The sequence below is a fragment of the Barbatula barbatula genome (genome assembly GCF_947034865.1).
Source record: "Barbatula barbatula genome assembly, chromosome: 23".
NCBI classification, from domain to species: domain Eukaryota; kingdom Metazoa; phylum Chordata; class Actinopteri; order Cypriniformes; family Nemacheilidae; genus Barbatula; species Barbatula barbatula.
The window spans coordinates 16,589,357-16,596,417 of NC_136786.1; the positions used below are offsets into that span (position 1 = coordinate 16,589,357).

A 7,061-nucleotide genomic window follows, 5' to 3' on the forward strand; every position below is an offset into this window, starting at 1 on the left:
CAATCTTTTGAATCACAAGTGGCGGTTTAACACTCATCCAAGTTGCCTGTAACCAACATTATAGCTGACATACTGTCTATGTCAAATGCTATTATTAGGATGTATTTGACTTAGGATTTGAGATCTTTGCCACCTCTGAATTTAATTTATGACTGCGTTGGCGCCCCATGTATATTCTTAAACAATCGATTGCTTGTCGCCATCTGCTGGCGGGCTGATATTTAACACATCTCTCTGTTTTTGATAAACTCTTCAGTAAAAATTATTTATTGGAACTTGTGATTGGTAAAAGTGTCTGTGGAAATGCATCACATAGGTCAATACATTACAATCATAAAAAACTGTATTTAATAAATGATCTAACAACTGCAGGGACATAAAATCCAGAACAAGATGCAAGCAAATTTGGGCTAAAATAAATGTTTTAAATGTTGAAAAGCGTTCGATTTGAATTGTAAAATCTATATTTGTAGCTGTTTTGACAATGGTTGTCTGATGACAAATATTTGCACCCATAGTTGTGAATGAATGTGATTTAAACCAAACTTTCATTTCTTTGATAAAGCAGGAACTACAGCCAGGTGCTCTTTCAGTTTTCATTACTTATCTGCTTTGGAAACAAACTATAGGCCTACAGACATGGGCAGGTATGAGGAGTCAACAAAATGTTCTCCCGTGTTCAATACCATATAATCCTTCTCTAAAAAGTCAAGGTTTGGCTGGTTAGCTGGTTAACAGGTAACCCCTGCGGACTACATATTGTCTAGTCTGTATTACTTTTGCTTCACAGGAATTTACTGTACCGCTTATCTATCTATGCATTGAAAAAATCTACCTTAACACCCGGAAATAACATGATCTGTGGTTTTGTTGAGCTGTTTTGTTATGCCCTTTATCTTTGCTTCATTCTAGGTGACACATGTGTTTGTTTTTTGTTTATTGCTCTGTCTCTCTGGTGATGAATGCATTGTTCTTTACAGACTGAAGTCAGAAGAGCAGTAAGAGCAGGTTTAGTGGCGCACTTTTAGTCCCTTCCAGACGTCATTGGATCTTTACGTATCGCTAACTAAAGGTCATGTGATGTGCAGCAGTACACCACTATGACTTTCCCCAAAGCCAGCTTTTGTACATGTGAAGAGATGCTAAGTTTTTTACACTTCACATTATTGCACCTGCTTTGCTTTCTGCAGACTTGTAAAAGTGTTATAGTGTAAAAAAGGTGATGAATGGAAACGGAAGAGACATTTATTTTTAAGAGGGAGGAAAGGTATAGTTGATGCATACTAAAGAAAGGCCTTGCATCGTGATGTTGACCTTAAAGCTTTGGTTTTCACTTATTTAAGTTAACGTATTTTTTACCTGATGTCTACAGACACTTTTCATCGTCACATTCATTTCCAAATAACCTATCAACTGGTTTGATTATTAGAAATTTTGCCCACTACTTGGAAATAGGCTGTAGGTTAAATACGTATTTCCCCCCTGTGCTGAATGACCACAAAGGCTTTGTCACCCAACAGCCCCTTCCACACGCTAACCACACCTTGCTGCAGGAAACCAATGTTCACTCTCGATATTTAAAGTCTCATGAAGACCACTTTTATCATGTTTACACGTTCACAGCATGTTCAATTTATATAACTTATTACGAATTGTGAATCTTTTTAAGATATTATTTCTTTTTAACGCCCAAAAATGTAAATATTTATTTTGGGTGGAAATAAAAGTACATTTTATAAAGACCTCTCTGTTTTACATCTCATTTAGATTTTCAGAAGACATCTCGGCAATATTTCATACTGTGTTTGAAGAAGTAAATTCTTGAATCAGAGGTCAATATTACTTTAAACATTTCTCATTGTATTTCTCAAGGCAAATTATAAGAGCTATGCTATTCAGCTCTCTAATCGTATGTAAAGAACTCTCTTACTGTACCGTATTGTCTATTCATATCTTTCCTATAGTTCAGTGATAAGAGCATTGCGTTAACAATGCAAGGTTGTGGGTTGAATCCCAGGGGATTGCAGATACCTATGTAAAATGTATAGGATAATGCAATGTAAATCGCTTTGGATAAAAGTGTCTGCCAAAGGCGTAAATGTAAATGTAAAGGTAAATATCTGTCCCAAGACGTTTTAAAAGGAATGTTTTAAAAAAAGATAGATATATTCTGTTTTTGTACCATAGTTGGTAGAGCCTCGCGTTAGGGTCAGCGGTTCGGAACACATAAAAAACCTCTCACATGTATTAAATATTCACTTGCTTTGGATACAACGATCTGCCAAATACATAAATGTAAATGTAGACAGCCTATATGAAATCTCCAACAAGTGTCGTACACAATAAAAACTGGCACTCCCTGAACAATTGAAACCTTCTTTCATGCAAGTATATGAAATTGAGTTTTTTTAACCATCATATGTTATAAATGTGTCTGGCAAAACGGTTTGGACTTTACATTTGATGAACTGTTTCTACTTTTTTGCATTTATAAGCAGAACTAGTAAGGGTTCAAATCGCTCAGACTCAACCCAAAATAAACATTGTGATGGGAAGAGCCCATTCTTTATTCATTTTCTTAGTAGTTTCCATCCATATTTAGACGGACCATCTGCAAGGTCACGGGTAGACCATAAACCAAAGGTATATGTCTAATTGGTCATGGAAAACAGTTCGATGGTCGAGCAAGAGTAGACGTGGGGGTCTATTTCCATGCTGACAGGTGACATTGATCTCGGTGGGAGGAAACTCTGATGTTTATTTTCCCTCTTGCGAGTGTTGATAAAAGTGCAAGGTGGGGTGAGCATGAGGTATTACGCATCAAGCTCGCATGAGAGAAGGTCTCTGTTGAGATGGGGTCTGTGTTGATATCTCTTCTGCTGTGCCTGGCTACATTTCTGCTTAATGATGTCACCTGCCAAAGTAAGACGCTTTGATGTACATATTTTTTGTGATTTTTATTGTTTCACCTATTACTTACTTTGATTCAAATGTACAATGATATTTGAGACTGAATTCTCAATGAATGTTAACTGAAATGAGCACTATGTTAACACATTATTTTGGTGTTTGTAGGGAAAGGACGTTCCGTCTGTCTTTGTATCAAAACTACAAATTTTGAAGTACCCGTGAAAAACATTGTAGATTACAGAAGACAAACGGCAGGCGTCTGCCATATTGATGCCATTCTGTAAGTTATTATATTTTGTTTTTCTTATTTTTGGTCATTGTATCATATTAACTAATGACATTGAGATACCAAAGCGGTTTTCAAATCAATAAGGTGCTTTGCTGGTACCTTTGAGGAATTTAGGAGCCATATAAATCTATATATTATATCTTAAATCATAGTCTGTACTGTACTGTATATGTTGTTGTTGTATTTAATTGTTTGCTAATTTATTACTTGTATGTTTTTACAGATTTACGACAGTTAAAGACAAAAAGGTTTGCGCCGATCCACAGAAGCCTTGGGTGATGAAAGCCATGGAATATGTGGACCAAAAGAAGAGAGATATTAAATCGGCAGCGCGTCCTGTAAACTCCACGCCAACGTATAAAACGACACCAACACTGAACACAACATCAAACTTAAATACAACACAGCTGGTCACAGAGACTACTCGCCTGAAATCGGCAAAAATTTGTTAACATGACCTGTTTGTGCTGGTGTTTGATGTATTAAACCCTGGACTTCTTCAGTGTATATTCTTCTTTCTGTTCTCCGCTGTAATTATTTAAATATTTCAACTTTTCTTCTGTAAATTGATGCACGTAACCGACTTTATGAAAACAATAAAATGAGATTAAATCAGAAACCACCTTTTTTCACTGTGTTTGGGTGTGTGACCTGTACGACCATCTTTGTGAGAGTCGGTTGGAGTTTTATATAAGCAGATGAGGACGAAGCGAGTAAAATGTGAGCAGTTTGGCCTTCACTTTCTAAGGGCTGATATATGTTGACCCTTGGTTTTAGGGTTAAGGTTACAATTCGGTTAAGTTCGGTTTAGGGCAAAGATTAGCAGGCATTTAGTTTTGATGGTCAACCATTGTTCTCACAGAGATAGCTGTGCAAACACAATAGATCCTTACCCCAAACATGTAATCATATTAATGGGAATTGTGTTTTTTTTTATTTAAACTATATTGGTGTCTAACGGTGATGGATTCCACTGGTGGGGTAAAATCCCTCCATTAAATACGCTATAATGGTTTTAAATACAAGGGATTTGTATTGGTTTTAATGGAAACTGTAATGTTCTACTGGTATGTGACGGATTCTATTGGTGGGGTGATAAATCCTTTTGGAATAATGGCCAAAACACACAATAAAAAATGCTAATGGTTTTGATGGAAAAGCTAAGGGTTCATTTTAATGGAAACCAATAGAATTTCTGCAATGGTTATTGATGGGTTTTCTACAGTTTCGTTTTTTTCAGCAGGGAGATTAATCCTATTGGAAAAAGGTCCAAAACACACAACGTAAATGAATTTTGTAATTGCTTTAATAGGAAACGCTAATGGTTCGTAATGATATTTTAATGGAATTTCTGTAACGGTTCTATCGTCATCTCTCAGTAGGGCCGTGTGTGTGTGTTCCTATAGGTGTTCACTATTAAAAACTATTGTGTATACCAACCATCCTTTCATGATAAAGTTTATTCAAACTGTTGAACCGGTGTGAATTAGGTGTTTTTCTTTACTCCAAACGTGCAACATGTTTTAGTTGCAGCTGGAGCGTGGGTTTATACACTGTCTATGTGTCATCGGGTAATTTTGCCGAACAGAGCGTAGTAAAATATTCACACACATACTGTTAGCCCATATGTGAAACAACTGCGGTTTTAGTCATATTTAACCCCTCGTTCTTCTGTGGGACCTCCCCTTTCACTGTTACTCAAACAGTAGCAATATGATCCCATTGAAGATAAAAGCACTGGATACATTTTTCAATAATCAAATCTTATCAGGTATGTTTGTACATTATGTGTAAGAGTAAGAGATGGATACATTTGATACACTACTCCTCTGCGAGAGCTCGTCCACAATCAGGTTTCACAAGAGCGGGGTATAGTTTGCAGGTTGGGTTTGGTGAGAAAATGCGGGGGCCATCACGGTCTTACTCAATAGGTTGGTGTACAATGTGTATTGTGAGTGTTTCCATAAAATGTAACAGTCATTGTGTCTTAAGTGCAGTTTATGACAAGTAGAACTATATATATATATATATATATATATATATGGTATATTTTTGTCTTCATTTCAGGATTGTAAATAAATTGGAATTGGTTTATTAATGGATTTGTACAGTACAAAGGCATCATCTAAATAAATAATGTAAATTATTGTGAAGCCTTATTCCAATCGTCTGAAAATCTTTTCATTGGTTAATCTCTCTGTTCTACAACAATATTATAGCATGAGGTTGACGAAAGCTAGGTCAGGTTTTTGTGGTCTGGGATGATGGTCACAAATCATACAAGAAAAATACTCTTGACATTCAAAATGATCGAACGTCAACTTCAGACATTTATGTGTAGCATTATATTTAGAACGGAAATATAAATTGATTTACTTAAAGATCCTGTGTGTCATTTTTGGAGGATCTATTGACAGAAATGCAATATAATGTAAATAACTTTGTCTTCAGAGGTGTAAAATGAAACATTATATTTATTTATTTATAACCTTAGAATGAGCTGTATCTATCTACATACGTCACGGGTCTCCTCGCATGAAATTCTCCTCAATTGTTATTTCTACAGTTGACCCAATTGGACAAACTGCATTTCGTAAATACATTATCTCATTTGAGAAAGAAGCTAAAACGTGAAAACATCTTAGTTCTGTGTCAGCCACCGAAAGGGAAGGGCAAGGAAGAGGAAAAGAGCTGTTTGTTGTAATTCGCACCCTCACAGCTAGATGCCGCTAACTATTCCATAAAGGTCCTTTAATGTAAAAACTTGCGGCATGAAATACAAAACAATATTCTAATTGTGTCCGTTACAAATTATGAACCATCAGCAGTTTACTCTTAATACCATTACAAAATTCCCTTATGTAGTCCATCTGGGACATTATTCCAGTAGGATTTGATGGTGTTGGTTCTCATCCACCAAACACCATTACTGATCCCATTAAAATCATTCAATCTCAATTTCTGGGATGGATTCCATTGTTTTCTTTAGTAGGATTGTAAGGTGTATTTTTCAGAAGCCATAGTTTCATTATTGACTGAAACCGCAAACTTCCGTTTATTGCATTCATCTGACAGGAAAGTTACAATTTCTCTCTCACACACAGTAAACAGATCCTCTTTACACAAGTCATTCATGTACAGTAGGCTACATTAAAGATGTACTCTTGCCTTGCGGCCTCTGAGAAGATTCTTTATTGAGCATCGGCATTGGGGTAACTTTGTTTGCGGGATGATTTATTATATAGGCCATAGTCCATTGCCTTCACCTCTTTTTGACTCCAGCTCTCACAGTAGGCCTATGTGCTTCCCAACCTGTCATTTGGGAAGGTCACTTTGGCTGTTGCGGTGCATTACACTTAAAAACTGTTTATTCCTTTGACTAAGAATGTGACTTATTTGTTGGTTAACTAGTTTTTGTGCTTGAACACTGGATGCACAAGCAAGCGTGCGAACGTATTTCATTCTGGCCGCGTTTCTGGAGTCTGAGCAACTGGAGACAGCGCCTGCGTTTTCCACGACCTTTAGATGTTAATGGCCACTAAACAACACACACCTTCCACACACATTTCTTAATTCCTTCCAAAAAGTGGCGGGGACATTTCCCACCAGCAAATTACGCCTATGGTCATCGCTCACATGCGTAAAGTTGCATGCGTGCAGCCTTCTCTTGTATTATGAGAAAGAACACAGTTGTTCTATAATTGAACCTTTATTCTTGCAGTGCAACTCCATTCATGTACATGATGCACCCACACTGCGGTAGGCTTCGTGGGTGAAGGACCACAGGCCCAGAGACGAGCACTGACATGTTTTTCCGCTCATCAGATGAGGGCTCGCCTCAGACACACACACACACACACAT

At 37.0% G+C, this 7,061-nt stretch overlaps 1 long non-coding RNA gene across 1 annotated transcript; it reads left to right on the forward strand.

Annotated features, from left to right (window-relative positions):
• Nucleotides 1-2,789: 2,789 nt before the first annotated feature.
• Nucleotides 2,790-3,815, forward strand: LOC306888934. The gene is made up of 3 exons (XR_013786150.1): nt 2,790-2,922; nt 3,076-3,190; nt 3,423-3,815. It is a non-coding gene; the product is annotated as an uncharacterized lncRNA (long non-coding RNA).
• Nucleotides 3,816-7,061: the final 3,246 nt, after the last annotated feature.